This window comes from Vanessa atalanta, chromosome 7 (genome assembly GCF_905147765.1).
Source record: "Vanessa atalanta chromosome 7, ilVanAtal1.2, whole genome shotgun sequence".
NCBI lineage: Eukaryota > Metazoa > Arthropoda > Insecta > Lepidoptera > Nymphalidae > Vanessa > Vanessa atalanta.
Genome location: NC_061877.1, coordinates 12326564 through 12344357, shown reverse-complemented (window position 1 = coordinate 12344357; position 17794 = coordinate 12326564). Strand labels below are relative to the sequence as shown.

The 17794-nt window shown below is 34.0% G+C and overlaps 1 protein-coding gene and 2 long non-coding RNA genes across 3 annotated transcripts in view; 2 read left to right on the top strand and 1 right to left on the bottom strand.

Moving 5' to 3' along the window:
* The window catches only part of LOC125065330 (angiotensin-converting enzyme), a 161858-nt gene that overhangs the window by 67006 nt on the left and 77058 nt on the right, over positions 1-17794 (bottom strand). The window lies entirely within an intron of this gene.
* On the top strand, positions 2749-3689 carry LOC125065336. Its single transcript, XR_007119616.1, has 2 exons — positions 2749-2899; positions 3514-3689. It is a non-coding gene; the product is annotated as an uncharacterized LOC125065336 (long non-coding RNA).
* On the top strand, positions 15876-16501 carry LOC125065335. The gene is made up of 2 exons (XR_007119615.1): positions 15876-16018; positions 16235-16501. It is a non-coding gene; the product is annotated as an uncharacterized LOC125065335 (long non-coding RNA).

The following is a 17794-nucleotide window of genomic DNA, read 5'->3' as shown; positions in this document are numbered from 1 at the left end:
ATTAAGTATATTTGGTAAACGGCTATAGAGAACATTGAAATCGCTTGTACTTGTTGCTTGTAGCGAATCGTTGAACGTCTGTCCGTTTTGCTCCACATACGCCGTACTTAGACGCGACATTGCAAAAGGCACGCATTTTCGTAAGAACCATTAAAACTGTTCTTTTATTATTTAACCTTAATATTTTATTTTTAAAAGTAAAAGTATTAGTTAGCGGATAATATTTGTTTCATGATTTTAACCAGCTGTGACGAGAAGCGAAGTAAAAGTTACTTCTTTTATACAGAGTGTATTCAATGTGTGTTAAATCGAAGCAAATAAAACATTTTAGAAGACACCGTGAATAAAAATCAAGTTCATTATTTTAACAAGTCTTAATAGTAAGAGTTAAACGGAAAACAATGTGAATAATTATACATTATTGATGATGATGTAACGTGAACATATTATGTTCGTACGCACAAGTGCACACGTGGTAGGACTTTGTGCAATCCCGTCTGGGTAGGTACTATCCACTTATCAAATATTCTACCGCCCAATACTTAGTTTTGTTGTGTTCCGGTTTGAAGGGTGACTGAGCCAGTATAACTATAGACAAGGGCATAACATCTGAGGCCCGATATTTGGTTGCGCACTGGCGATATAATTAATGGTTAATATTTACAGTGTCATTGTTTATCGGCGATGGTGACTTTCCATCAGGCTCAGGCACAAAACGTCTCCCACTTTTCGCTCATTATCACAATTGAAATAAATCCTAAGATAATGTGACGATGATATGTTGATGTTTATTTGTGCCTTGCCATGATCTGGTACAACTCCAGAATCGTGACAATGCAATCGGTGAAAATGTCATAACAAACATTTAAAAAAAATAGTACTGAATAGAGGCTTATTCTTACTGTAGAAAATACAAAGTGAGATATAATTAAATACAATTAATGACTAAACTGAAATCTGCAGCAAGGAAAGTTGCTTTGAGCAGCGCTTAGATTGAATTTTGTAATTAATATTTACGCCTTTCATCTCGTCTCGAAATTGATACTAAGGAGGTCTAACCGTAGCAAAGCCACAGCGATTAGTTTTCAAATAATTCGATCAGAAATGGACGTTTAAATTCAAAACCACATAACAATCTTAGTTATATTATAAATCGTTCGAACAGATCGATGGATTTTAAGAAAATTAGGCATTAAAGTCTATTACATCATTGAATAGGGCATCGTTGATATTGTATCGTTTAATATTGTACACTGAAAGATGTGAAGTAACAGCTAGTAATCTTAATTAAAAACATACACACAGACAAACAACTTAATTATCAGATTTTTTTATGTTATTATATATAAAAATTATGGGGGCAAACGAGCAGGAAGGTCACAACACCGGGGGGCTTGCATGTGCGTTGCCGGCCTTTAAGAATAAAAAAAAGCGTAAATTTTGTAAGATCTAAGGCAGTAATCTACAAAGCATCATTTAATTTGTAAATTGTGTTTAAAATTACATCTGCGCCATAACGCCGTGCTTAGTAGCTAATCTCGTGTCACATAAATCGTTGAGCTCTACATTAAGCTCTACTGTGCAATAATTCAAAATGGATTTTTAAACTGATAATTTAATTCGACTAGAGTTCGTGACTTCGTTAGCGTAATTATCGTACTTTAATCTTTACCTTCGTTACGGTTGATTGAACGGTTAACCAACGAACATACACATAAACGAATTTATATTACATTTATATGTTGTCTATGTATATATTTTTATTTCACTATCTATTATGTCGCAACATGAAATATAAGAAGGCTTCCTGGTGATCGAGTTTTATGTTATTGATCGTATAGCGAGAGAAACATTTTATTAAAACCAAATATATTTTATAAAATGATTCATGTTAGCCAATCAATTATTTCACGTATTTATTAGTCTAACCGATTTAAAAAAAGAAAAAGAAAAACATTCGAATTTCGAATCTCTTCCTTTTTTATTTATGACGTTGTCCCATTTGCGATTATTTTGCAATGATAGGAACGATTGCAAAATATTTATTGTTCCTTCTATTTGCAAAATATTTATTAAAAAAATGTATCTAGTTTTATCATTTACTAAACAATAACGCCACTAACCTTGGGAGCTAAGATATTATGTCCCCTTTTCTAGCGCCGTATTTGATGAGTGGGAACCAACTCATATGGGCTTACTAGCAAACCTGTGTCGTGGCAAATAAAATAATAATGACATTATTGTATTTTAAACGTCACGGATAACTATTTTAATATATACTAGTATTAATAGACATAACGTTATCCGTCTGTGTGTTCATACTATAGTATTTATAATGCCTTAAAAGATTGTATCATTTTCAAAACAATTTAGTGCTATCGATTTTTGCGATTTAATGCGATCGATAAAAGTAAGATTTTAAGTCGATGAGAATTACTCATCTGTATCATATTGCAAATTGTGAATTATTACAAAAATAGAAACAAAATAGTTTTTCATTGTTATAGTAGTGACTGTGACTATCAAAGAGTATTAGTGACGCTTTTTCATTAAATATGAATTGAATTTTAAAGACACAGTGATATCCCAGTAAGAATTCACGTGATTAGATTGAACATAGTCGTCAGACGTTGATATGAGGCAGCGGTTAGGATTGATTTGTACGCTTACGTTTATTAATGCTTTTTATGCCTATAAACATAATATCAAAAATTAAATTGATACGCATTTAGACGATATTGAATTCAATCTTATATGCTTAATTAAACATTGTATATATAACATTGTTAGCGGATTGTTTGTACACTGTGACAATAAGAGTATTGTTAACCAGGCAACATGAAGTACTTCATCATATTCGTCTTTTGTATCGTCGCTATAACAAATGTTATGGCACAGAGTAAGTTTTCATTTACAATAATCAATAAATCCTTTTGTGTGTGTGTGTGAAATATTAGTTTTCATGGATACACAAAATGGAATACCAACATGCCAGCAGATTCGAGTGAAAACGCGTTTGGAAACTAATTACTAATAATTTAAATTTTTCGTTTTTAAAAATCTTTCCAAATATTTGACCGTTGATATTCTTTCTAATACTATTAGTTCACAATAATGCTACATAGAAAAAAAAAAATCGACGCAATAGATGACACCAACTTACTTTAGTCCACACAGTGGTTTTCGCAACTGAATTCGTATATAGGAATGATTTTCATGATTGTCTTTGTTACGATTTCTGACATATATATAATATATGTATTCTCAACCTAACCTTGCCTATAAAGAAAATATTTTATTGAATTTCAATCCATTCTCTAGAACGTCAAATCACCAATCCACCTAACGTCAAATCTAACCTTCTGATCATTCTTTTGAGGATAACTGACTACAGCAGTATTAATTTTGCTATTAGCTAGAATTATATTACTTTGAGGTTCAAGGTAAAACAAATTTCATTAAAAGCGTAACAGACAGAAGAATTTATTAAAAAAAATTACATTTTGCTTTTAGGTGGTGTGACATGCTACACCAACGACGACTGTAATCATATTTGCAACCGAAGATGTGACTTGTACTCAACTATAGGTGTATGCTCCAACTACATCTGTTATTGCATGGTCGTAAACCAAGGAGTTGGATCCCTGCCGTTATCGGCACGCCCTTGAATAAAAAAAGACATGTTATGACATTTAAAATGTTAATTAATACTTAACAATTTTACGGTCGAAATAAATTGTTTTGAAATTAATTAAGTATTTGCACTATTAAAATATGTCGAATTAAATTGATTTAAAATTTATTAAAAGTGTGTGTTAATATATTCTTTACACATTTTATGTCGACTTTCCTCTTTATAATTATCTTGTTAAGAGCTCAGGTAAATATTGGGATCTCTTATCCTCATTTATTTTGAGGCTTGAATATTATTTTCTTCGTGCAAGAAAATTAAATCTGTATAAAATGGCAGGTCTTTAAAATATATTTTCTGTAGTATCCGATCCGAATCTTGTAAAATAGTAGATCCGAAATAGCCCAGCGGTTGTATGCTCTAAACCAGTGAGAGTTCATCTACTTAATTTGTATTAATAATAAATTTCTAGCACGGCAATGAACGAAAACATTCTTGCAAGTACTTGAATTTTTTATTACATATTGGATAAAATCCTTTAAACGTATATCCAAAAAGCATTTGAGTGCCGTGGTAAAATAAGTTCCAAAAGTTGAAAAGATAAATCTACACAGAAATGTATTAACAGGCTTTTATAATAGTTCTAGTTGAACCTGCGGCTTTATCTATAGCGCACAAACCAGGACCACTCATTTTCCCTCCTCGAGTGGTGATTTAAAAAAAATGGCCTATATCCTTCTCGGGACTTACTATCTCAGCAGTTTAAGCTTGAAGAAGTAACAGAAAGAGTTACTTTCGAAACTAGCAGAAATCATTAATATTAAAGCAATATGAATATGAATTCATAACTGTTGCCATTAATTTATACTGTAGCCTGAGAAACATACACTATAACATTCGATTTTCTTCCATTAATATAGAATACTTCATAGATCTCTTTTATATAAAATAGGAAAGGACCAAAAATGTACCCCTGTAGAACGCCCATTTTTACTGCATACCCAAGAGACTTAGGTATGAAATAAGATATTACTTATGTGTCTGCATAGGCATTGAAATAATAAGTAATGATATCCAGAGCTATCCCTTTAACGTCCTTAAGTTTATATAGAAGCGTTTTGTGTGCTTCTTATCGAATGCTTTAGGAAAAACACAATATGACAGGAATATCTACATAGTTTTTATTAGGGAGTTTGTTTTTTCCATTTTTAATGTATATTTAAAAAAAACATCTTAGGTATACCAAAGGTAACATAATCTAAACTATCGTATACTGAAAAATACTACACAACAGTATACGTGCTACCAAACTACTACAAATACGACAAAGATGAAATTATAGTAGATAATTTAAAGGAAATAAATAATTCCATAAGATTTTAAAATGTTTTTATTTAATCAATTAGACTATACAATCATTTATATACGTTAAAAAACTATAAAGCTACAGTCAATATGTCAATAGAACGAATTAAACAAATATTTTATTTTACAAAGTACATTAAGATTTCGTTCGAGACATGGTCAGTCAAATAAATTGGTGACGTAGACATGCTATGTCTACGTCACGAATTTTGATTTTTATTTGATTAGTTTGGTATAATATCAAAATCAAAATTACTTAATTCAAGTAGGCTTCTACGAGCACTTTTGAAACGTCATTTAACAAACTATATTAAGTGAAGCTACCACCGGTTAGGAATGTAGATCTTACCGAGTAGAACCGACAAGAAACTCAGTAGTTACTCTTATTCAACATTTTAAAATACAGTCATGGTAGTTAGATACATTTATGTATGTAATATATCCTTTCTGGAAGTCAACAAGTATATACGTTAAGTTATATACAGAGAACAGCTCCTTTTCTAGCAACTATTTTTAATAGAGCAAATAATGTCAATTTGGTCACAATTACGCCGTATTTTGAGCAAATAAAATTGTAACCGTTCCAATTGAAATTGAGATATCCGGATCCATGTTGCATACATGTTTCTCTAGAAGAGGCTTTTTGCCTTCTTGAGTTTACAGATTACATGTACTTTTATCATTGCTACAAATGAAAGAATATAATAAAACCTTTATATTGTGGTATTTTTACCACCATTATTAAAAGCGAAACTAACCAGGCGGTTTATACGTTAACCACGAACGACGTATAGCGACCAAATGGCACATTAAACCGTTTACATCGTAATAAAAACGTATCTTTTTTTAATTTAATCATAGTAAATAAATGATTTAGATCGAATTATTAATGTGTTGTTAATTTAATGTCCTAAAGAAGCGTGACATATTAAAATTGATTAAGATTAAATTAGATTCTTATCGAATTAATATTTTGTCAGACTTTGTATTTTGAAAATTACATTATGTAAAATTTATTCAAAAACTGAATTTATACATATTATAAATATAATCAATTGAATAGTTGATATGAAAGTCAAGTACAAAATTAACCATTCCTTAAAATAATAATGCGACACAAATCGTGGTAACTAAGATGTTACGTCACTTGCACCTGTAGTTACACAGGCTCAGTCACCCTTGTAACTGGAATTCAACAATACCGAGTATTGCTGTCTGGCGGCAAAAAATGTGATGAGTGTACCTACATAGACGGGCTTGCACAAAGCTCTACAACCGAGTACATTAATAAGGCAGCAGGCAGAGATAGTGGACTGACAATGGCTGATAATGCTGATGTTTCTTTTTAAATCCCATCTTTAAAAACAATGATTACAAGCTTAACGCCTATGGCTGCCTGTGTCTTTCCTTTCATAAATCCCAAAAGAATGAACTGTTTTTATATGTAAGTGGTCTAATCAGAATAGGTCAAGAAATAATTTTGTGAAAAGCTAATTAATTGACTGTAATGCTCTCTAATGAATATCGTTCTAGAACACTCTGCTTACAAACTTATCCTCGAAAATATACATTAGATAATGTGTCCTGTTTCAATTTATCGAGGTTACAAATTTGTGGACCTTATGTTGGACCAGGAAAGTAGCAATAAGAACTCGATCTTCTTACCCGTAGATCCATTGATCTTAGCGACGGATTGATCTTGATCAGATTCAGATTTTGTCTCGTTTCTCCAAAGACAAATTGTCCCAGGCCATCGCAGGTATTTTAGTGGCTATGATAACCCTTCATTATCCTGAATTGAGGGAGCTGAGTAACTTTTAAGATGTTCCATGCGTAATAGTGTCAAGTAGCCCTGGCCGTGTTGGGCTAGTGACTAACTTAACAGCGCAATTGAATTTATTAATTAACGTATGAGATTGCATTTACTCAGACGAAATAATTGATTAAAACACTTATACATAATAAGTGGTTTTTAATATTCCAATATCGTAATTATATGATTTATCGTCTATTAAACAATTTATGTATAATAAATTGTATAATATAGTTTGTACTTTAATATATTATATACTAGCGACTCATTCTGTCTTCGCACGGGTGCATTGCTGATACTAAAAATACTACAGAATGTCTTGCAACGTTCACAGTTTTTCAGTCGTTAGACAATACAAATCTCCTGGCGTTTTAAATCTTTAATATCTTCGAAAATTTTTATTTAAATTATATGCTGTAAAAGGACATATTGAACTATATTAAATTCACAATGTATTTAAGGTACTTAATTGGATAAAGATTAATGTTGTATTGTAAAAAATTGCTTTAAAAATAAGATATTATTTATCGTAAAAAGTGAGGGATAAATTTTTTTTATTGTGAGTTATCAGTAAGAGATAGATATATACCATCGCTGACTTTTTTAAAGACCTTTTAAGGTGTACAATAATGTAGTACATTCCAGCATTTGCAATGTAAACGCAAAAAATGTGTTTATTTATTACATCACTTCAGAAACCTCTAAAATTACTTTCATCTTTTCTCTACTATATTGTGCATGTATTATACATATAAACCTTTCTCCTGAATCAATCTATCAATTAAAAAAAACCGCATAAAAATCCGTTGTATAATTTTAAAGATCTAAACATACATAGGGACAGACAGCGGTAAGCGACTTTGTTTTATACTATTTAATAATGATGATAAAATAATTATTAACATTCAGGTTTAAATTATACAAATAATAAATAAAAATTGTTACTGTACAATCCACGACAACGGGGAATGTTGGCAACATTTCCCCGTTGAATCACAATTCCGATTCTCTTGGCAAAAAACGAAAGAGCTCTCCAATCACCAGTAGAGGCAATACTTTTAATAATGTTTTTTTGTAATTACTCAAATATCCAAGTGTTCCAACTGGAAATCAGTCATGGAGATAATTTGGAATAAGAGGCGAATATTTCGATGGTTAGTTCACTTCAACATTTTCCGAGGCAGATTCAGTTTTTATCACTATTATACTGATATAATACGGCCAGCATGTAATGCGGAACAAATTACCTGATCCTTGGACAAAAAACACCATATAATATCAAGGAGTCCACCTCTTTTCCACAAGGGCATCTAAGCTTAAAGCACAGTGGTTTTGGAGACCTATTGATATGCGGACATATTCAATGGCTAAAAGCGTGTTAAGATTTTTTGAGGATAACGTATGAAACCTGACTCTAGTTGACGCTAGAAGCCTGGCGCGGATTTTGCACTTGTAAAATATTGTGTCAAACTGTGTAGTTTAACATAGATGATGAAGAGTTTGTTCAGTAACTTCCTTAGGGATATCGTCACTTCCAGCTCCCTATCGACTCTGTAAAATTTATGATATCGACCGAATATGATTTTAAAATTTTTCAATAGAGGCCTGGAATACTATTTACAGAAGGCCGGATGGGCAACACTTAAATTAGACAAAAATAGCAGTTAATTATTCGCTAAAAAATATTTTTAAGGTACTGTAACATTGCCAAACATAAGGCATTTACATTTCAGGCAGATAAGAAAAACTTCGTTAATAAATTCGTTTTAAATTGGTCATATTGCTTTCAGAGATATTTTTTGTTGTTTGAAACTCTTCAATACATATTTTAATACGAATACAACTGATGCACGCGGTGAAATGACGTGTTCCCATCGATTAAAGGTAAATAAATGGCAAATAAGTCATTCATTTTTCTTTGAAATATTTTATGACAAAAACTATAATAATCTGTAAGACCACAAATTATTATAGTCGTAGTTGGAACATTTAGCTAGTTTAGAAAAGTGATTTATAGGCGTTTCGAAGAAATGCAATAAAACGTTCCATGCTTATTTAGGAGACGTTTGTATAAATACAGCTACCGGGTTTTTTAGATGCATTGTGATATATTTGCGTGTTGTTAAAAACTAAATCATGAAGTTCTTCGCAGTTTTAATTTTTGGCATCATCGCAATTTCAAGTATCCTGGCGCACCCCCCACCACCCGGTAAGATTTTAAGTAATAATATTAAATTACTTTCTTTTTTTTTTGTGGTATTAACGTTTAAAGTCATCAAAGATTTGTGTTGTACAGTCTAATGTTTAAGGTCCAAAATAATAACTTACATTTAAAAGACAAAGTAATTAATGTAGTCCCTACATTAAGGATAATTTAAAATTTAAAAAACATTTTCAAACATTTTCAAACAATTCGTTATTCTATTGATTGCTCCGATGGATTCATTCAAATATTACTAAGAGAATTATATCGTCTGCAATTAGTAAAATAATCAAACAATAATAAAAGGCAATAAGAAATGGTGACACGAAAGATACACAGAAAGCTGATTATTATTTAAAATGGGTTTATCCTTTGGATGTATCGTTTTAACAACTTTGTGTTCTATTACAAATCAGGTTTAAGATGTCAGTAGTTTATATATGGCAAGTAAATAGATAGAATTAAAAAAACCGTTCTTAGACATGTAGACCGTAGTAAGTGGTGCCGTCTTCAATACACAATAATCCTGAAAAAAACATAAACCATTCCTTACGCCAGTAATGCACGACCAACTATTATTATAATCTATTTGTTCTTTGTATATGTAACTTCACTAGCTCAAGGTTACTTTTAAAAAAGATGATGATTTCGTCGTGACTGATTTCGGGCTCTCTAGCCATTCTCAAGAGAGACTTCCTCGTTGATCTAGTGGCCAGCTATTGGGTGGCCGACACTGTGTTCCCAGTTTCAAACCTCGGGTCGAGACGTTAAAAAGATATTCAGTTTTTTCATTGATAAATTGCCAGCAGTAGTTTGGAGTCTTTAAGTTGTCAATTTTACACTCTCGTATCTCGAAGAACATCTACATACAGATACAATTAATCTTAAACTTGAACTCTTTAAAAATTAACGAATAACCGATAGTATTAACTTACATGGATCCTAAATTAAATCAAAATTTGACAATATATAAAATATAATTTAATTAAAATTATCATTTTTTGCAGGTGGCACTGTAATCGGTGGTTCGAACTACGCGACGTGCTACAATAATGACGATTGTGATCGAATGTGCAACCGAAAATGCGACCCGTACTCTTCATCGGGTGTGTGCTCCAACTACATCTGCTATTGCATGCTTCTGAACCAGCTAAGCCCTCCGAGACCACTACCACTAGTACCACTAATAGCAACAGGCCCTTGAATATCACAACTCTTTTGACATTTAAAATGTAAAAAAAAATGTCGCAATAAATGATTTTGAAATGCATAAATAATTGTTATTTATAATTATATACTTTTTATGAGGACATGTTTTATATATTTTTGCATACTTGGAGGAAAATCTCCGTACTTCTTCAATTCAAAAATGCAGTACGAGACACTCGTTTGTTGGATAATATATACATATTTACAAGTCTCCAAATCTTTTTCCTTTCATTTATTTTACTTGTTAGCAAATATTATTATATGTTTTTCATATAGTAATATTTGCTGACTAAAATGACAATGCTCATTTAAAAAATCAAATCAGTCAGTTGTCTTAAGTCCAGCAAGCAATTTATAAATTTGTGATGCTAATAATAATTTAAGCTAACATATAAAAATAAGCATTTAAAATATAGTAACTATTTGAAATTAAACTCATAAATTTTAACAGAATATAATTTGGAATTATTACACACATATCTATCTACGTTATATATTTTATAGATATATTTGACAAATTCTGTGAAAAATAATTAGATTTTTAAAAAGATTTTTAAAAGACTTTTTTTTTATAAACGAGAATAATACAGATTGTATTTAACAAATGTACATAAATTAAACAAATGCAGCAAATATACTAAAAATATAATGATAATATAATGAATTCTCACATATATCATATAAAAAACGGTCCTAAAATGTTACTTTGGAGTACCTCCAATATACTAATGGGGGTTATGATTTAACGTATGTAATTTATTTTATTCTGTTATGCTATGTTCTATGTATAAGGAGAACGTAATTGTTATAAATTTCTTTAAAAACCGCATAATATAATAATTTTGAAAAAAATGTTTCGACTTAATCGAACGCCTCAAGGAACTTGTTTAAGGATATTTATTAAACAGCAATTAGTTACTATAATTTAAAAGTATCCATTGTTCAAGACGAAGTAAATAATTTACCAGAATAAACGTTTTTAAGTTTAAGCTATAAATCAAAATTGAAACATGGCCTGCACAAATGCTGACCGCATGGAATTGTGGCAAGAATGCTAGCAGCATTTCCCCATTGCATCGAATTCCGATTTTCGGAACGAATAATGACAACATACTGACCTACGAGCAATAATGAAACTATAGTAATTTTATAAAGATATTGCAATAAAATCTAAAGACTACAATACTTTGGTTATAATTTTATAAAAATGGATTGATATTATATCTCCTCATCAAAATAAGGCTTGACACCCTTTTTATAAAATATCCTACTTATATATATAAGAAGGGTGTTAAGTCTTTTTTGATTCGACCAATATCCCACTAAGGAACCGACTTGTTGTATATTTTATTTTCTAATTAACCGTGTACCCGATGAGAAATCCGAAACCATTGTACATAATCCCATTGTAATTTCTAAAATATTAGATGTTTTTTAGAATCTGCGTTCTCAATAGACCGATTTAAATGAAATAACGTACATCGTTACAAATGTATTTTACACATAAGCAGAGGTCTACTTTATAAGGGAATTTCTAACTTCCGAACTTTCCTCCTAATTTCACCCTCTTAGATAATTAATTTTTAAAGTAGAAGACTGTCTTTAACTTATAAACATAATCCTAACGCCTAAAATCCTATATTGGATAAAATATCAGGAGAGGAATTTAGTAAAACCCGTAAGTGCCACTTACGTGCACGTTCCGGAAGTTTTGTGAAAAAATTGCACAGAAATTGTGCGTTCTTTGTGTGTAAGTCAGTTTTGTTTACAATTTATTAAGTAGATAAAGGTTATAACTACAAATATTAGAAATATATAAAAATGTGCGTGTATTTTTTTACAAGTGTTAGAAGTTATACAATTTTTGAATTTTTTAATTGCCTAAAGTCAAAGTCAAAGTCAAAGATCTTTATTCAATATAGAAGTGCTTACACTTGCTTATTTATTGTCAAAATCTACTAATCTACCACCGGTTCGGAATTAATTAATTACTATAAAATTAATAATTATTATTATAAGTAATGCAATTTCTTCTTTTTTCACCACTACCATAAAACTTAGTCACAAATGTAAACATTCACAATTAAAATTTGTAAATAAATAAATATTGTGAAATAAGACACAACATGATAAAGTGAGATGAAAATATAAGGTGCGGAGTTGCCTTTTTCGTGGTAACATTGAATTGGCTGATTAGCGAGCGACTTCGTCATGTAGTATTTACGTCACCCTGTGCGCGTATGACAAAAAACACTTTTAACATTTTTCCATAACGCGTCAAAAGAAGTATAACTCCAATAAAATAATATCTCAATTGATGATGATGAGGCAGATTTTCTTTCAATGTTCACCGATGCAAAAGGTAAATTTATATTTATAGCACAGATAAATACATGATAACTACGATTAGTAAATCATGTATTTATTTCTCATGTGCTCGGTTGGGTTTGATTCCACTGAGCCTGAGCTTCCACTGAGGTTTAAAGGATGAGTGAGCCAGAATACAGGCATAAGATACATGATGTCTAACTTAGTTCCCAAGGTTGGTGGCGCATTGGAGATGTTAGGAACTATTAAAATTTCTCAAGACGCCAATGTCTATGGACGGGGATGACCACCATAGGGTGACCTATTTCCGTCTACATTCCTTTTAATAAGACATGCTTAATAAAATATAGATAATAAAAAAAACGTTATATTCGTTGATTTTCATACAGAACATATAGACATTTAATTTAAACGTACCAATACAATGTAACCGGTGGAATAGAGTAACTTCTGCATTTCTTGCCGTTTCTTCTCGATAAAATCTATATTTTTACTTAAATATAATTTAAAGCTCACTTGAATAAAGTATACTTTGTATATTTGGGTTAATACGATTATTATCATTACTTAAAATGGCGTATGGCTTGCGAAGTTATGGATTGGTTACTTACCGAGCTAACGCCGTAACTGAATAGATTTAGTTAAGTTTCAGATTGCATTACGGTCAACGAAATAATTGATTTTAACACTGTTATTTATTTAAATCATTTAATATTTTAACATATAATATTATAATAATAGTTATATAACAAGGTTTTCGTTGTTTTTCTAGTAATTAATTCTACTGATTGATTCGAAACATTAATTATCTGGTAGGTTATAATTTATATAGCCACATATATAAGTTTGTAATATTAACAGCCTGTAGATTTCTCACTGCTGGGCTAAAGCCTCCTCTCCCTTTGAGGAGAAGGTTTGGAGCATATTCCATCACGCTGCTCGAATGGTGCAATACACATGTCAACAAAACAAGATTCAATTCCATTTTTTCACTGCTAGAAATCATTATTCGTGAGCGCTATAGGATACAAATTATATTTATTTGATATCAAATTCTTTATAAACAAATAGTGCATGCGCGAAGTCGGGGCAGGTTGCTAGCGCTACAGCCCGTCTTGTTCAGCACCTTGAGGAGGTTGATCCGGGTCTTTCAGAGGCCCAGTATAGGTTCAGGGCAGGCCAATCAAAAGTCGACGCCCTGGACGCTCTGAAGACTCGGATCACGGAAGCGGTGGCCCTGGCAGTGTCACTCGATGTGGCGAACGCCTTTAACAGTCTTCCATTCGAGACGATCAGGGAGGCACTTCTATACTAAGAGGTGCCGACCTATATGAGGGGGCTGTTGGAGGCGTACTTCCAGGACCGGAAGGTCCTCTGGGTGGGGGTCAATGGGGAGCTAGTCCGGCATCGGGTAGGCTGCGGCGTTCCACAGGGGTCGGTTCTCGGCCCAATCCTGTGGAACGTTGGTTTCGATTGGCTCTTGAGAGCTCCCGTCCTTCCCGGGATAGGGGTGCTCTGTTACGCGGACGACACCCTCATCACGGCGATAGGGCGGGACTTTCGGGACGCAGCCCGCTTGGCTGAAGTCGGAAATGCTCTCACCGTGGACCGGATGGAAGCGCTGGGCCTGAGGTTCTCCATTTCGAAAACGGAGGCTCTCCTTTTCCACGGTCCACGGTACAGTGTCATGGACTGCGGCGACACTTCTCGCGGGTGATCCACCTTGGGAACTTCAAGCGGAGGTGCTCGCATAGGTGTCCGGTTCCGGACGGAGGCGAGGAACGGCCGTGACCGTCCAGGATCGGCGGGTTTTTGGCGGATCAGGGCCATAGTCCAGCAAGCCCTGATCATCCGATGGGAGGAGGATCTGGGGTCACCCACGGCAGGCCTGGCGACAGTGAAGGCGGTTTGTCTCCACTTGAGTCGCTGGGTCAAGAGAAAACGTGGCACACTCACATTCAGGATGACGCAGGTACTTACCGGGCACGGATGCTTCGGTAAGTACCTGCACGGGATAGCGCGGCAGGAGGTGTCACCCTCCTGCCATCAGTGTGGTGCGTCAGTGGACACACCCTGAGTGAGTGTGCTGCGTGGGGGCCCCAAAGGCATTTCCTGGTGGCGACTTTGGGCGGAGACCTCTCGCTGCCGACCGTCATCAACGCAATGCTCGATAGCGAGGCGTGCTGGTCAGAAATGCGCTCCTTCTGCGAAAACGTCATGTCGCAGAAGGAGGCAGCGGAACGGGAGCGGGAGGTGGACGCTGCTGCAGACCCGATCCGCCGAAGAAGACCGGGGAGGACGAAACAACGCTACGCGTACCTTCTGCCCCCCCGCAATAGGCGCCACAGGGGCTAGGAGGGTTTTCAGTACCCCGGGAATCCCCCTAGGAATTGGAGGCCCGCATAGGCAGGCTGACCGTCAGGGCATCACGGTAGCATGCGAAAGCTATCACGTGGCGCCCACCGATGAGACGGAGAGGGTACCGCTGGTTTTTTAGTGGGTATTCCGGTATGCCGCTAACATCTTGGGCACCGGCGAGTCCCACATACCCCCCACTTCCACGTGGGGGAAACGCGTAACGCGTTTTTCCAGCGAAAAAAGAAAGTTGCTAGCGTTAATAAATATAATATAAAATAATTTAATAGTATTGGATTTCGGTGACGAGATTGAGACGATTTTCTGAGTTCGCAGTTGCCTAAAACCCATCGCATCCAGAACCATTCAGCTGTCATCATAATTTTGTATTATATCATCATCATCATCCTCCTGCCCTTAACCCATTTTACTTGGGGTCTGCGCAGCATTTCTTCTTCTTCCATACTTCTCTGCCGGACGTCATCTCATAAGTAACATTATCATTTCGTATTATATGTAGTTCGTTATGCAATATTTTTTTTTCTTTTCTTTATGTTATAATTGTCACCTGACGGAAAGCGACAACCACTGCCCATGGATATCTGCAAGACAAGACAAACGGGGCTGTTGCCAGCCTCTGAGTAAAGTCGTATCGGTTCGGCAAAACCGCCGGCGACATAAAATAATCATATAACATATATTTTTCTTTGCAATTAAAATTATTCACAGTGAAATATAGTCTAAATCATATAGCAGGATAATAAATTCTCGGTGAAGCGATCGATTTGCGATATATTCATATCAAATCAAATACTTATACTCATACTTTACAAGGACTACAGAAGAAGAGAAGGAACTACAAGAAACTTTATTTCTTTATATGTATGGAATATCTATAAGAGGTCGGGTGTGCAAACTAGATTGAAATTAATATCATCGATAGGCATTTCGAATAAGTTTAATTAATTTTTCACGCCTCATTGACGTTTGTATAAATACAGCAGCCTGATTATTTAAAAGTATTGTAACATATTACTTGTTGCTTCAACATAAACCATGAAGTACTTCGCCGTTTTGGTCTTCACCATCCTCGCTTTTACATATGTTATGGCTGGTAAGTTTACATTCGTACGTATTGGGGCACTAAACCCTGTCAAGTAAATCGTGGAAAACCAACGCTCTATATTCCATCGGTATGCTATTGATAAATGTGGCAGAATTTCCTATCTATGAAGGTTGCCTGCATGAGTCGAGCATGAGTAAAGAGCTGTAAACTCTTTAGTGATAGGCAGATTCATTAAATTATAAAAAAAAAAAACGTTTCTTTCAGGTACCTACGTGCCATGCTTTAATGACAACGATTGTAATATCATGTGCAACAGTAAATGCATCCCATCCTCTGTGGAGGGCGTGTGTGCCAATAACATATGTTTCTGCATGCTCGTCAGGAATATCATGGGACGACACCATGATTAAAATTAAATAGCATTATTGTAATGAAATGCTATTTATACAAAAACATGTATGGGCAACAATAAAAGTAATATGTAAAATTATTAGTTTTATTTCAATAGATAGTATCACTAAATATCGTTTCTATTATGTGTATTTGAATTTATCATCATCCTCCTGTCCTTATCCCAATTTTATTTGGGGTCGGCGCAGCATGTCTTCTTCTTCTACACTTCTCTGCCTGACGTCATAACACAAGTAACATTCTTTCAATCCATATCGTCCTTCATACAATCCATCCATCGTTGGCTTGGTCGTCCTCTTCCTCTATATCCATTCACGTCCATGCTCAAGACCTTCCTGGTATGTGTATTTGAATATATATACATAAATACTATTTATATTGGGTGCTTAACTAAGCTTTTCATTTTTAATTTTTTTATGAAATAAGTATTTTTTTATTATATAAGCAGGTAGACGGCCAAATGGGTCAGTTGATGGTAAGTGGCCAAATGGGTCAGTTGATGGTAAGTGGTCACCACCATTGTGAGCCATACATATTAAAGTTGTAGGAAATGGTAACCATTTCTTACGTCATCATTGCGCCACCAACCTTGGGAACTAAGATGTTATATCTCTTGTGTCTTGTACACTGGCTAGCTCGCCCTTCAAACCGGAACACAAACTAAAATGAACGGCTACTGCACAAATCATGACCGCGTGGAATAGTTGCAAGACTGCTAGTATTTCCTCGTTGAATTGCGATTCCGATCTTCCGATCTTGATTAAGAAGTAGTAATAATATCAAGAGGGCGTGTTGTATATTTGGAAATTTTAGGCAGTCATTATTACTCCGATATAATATGGAATTAGAAACGTATATTGGCGTCGCTTGTTGGTGTCAGTATTTTTCTAAAAATATAAATAAATAAAAGTTTTGTGTAAATGTATTGTATTTACTTTTACACACCACCCAAAACCAGTTTTACCTGGTTTTCAATACAGCAGAGAAAAACGAAAAACTTATTGCATATTAACGTTGAGATTTTGAAACGGTGTTTGGTTGATGGCAGTTGATGACGCAAAACCGACCAATGAGCGTTCAGAATGAAGTCAAATTAGTTAATCTGATTTTGACCAACGTTTAAGAAATTGGAAGGAAATTATTAAAGTAACATATAAAAATGTAGAGCGCGTTTATTGTATGTGTAATCTTATGTTACAATAATGCGAAGCGGCCATTACCGGGCGATTCAGTGAACACGGTATCGTAATTACAATAAAATCATCTTTTAAAGTTTATGTAATTAAAAAATGTAAATTAATTAAATTTGAGCGAATACAAGAATGTTCTCGTATTTCGAAATATTAAACGCCAGTACTGAAATGATTTGAGGAAAAATATACATTTAATTTAATAACTCCATCTAACAATGAG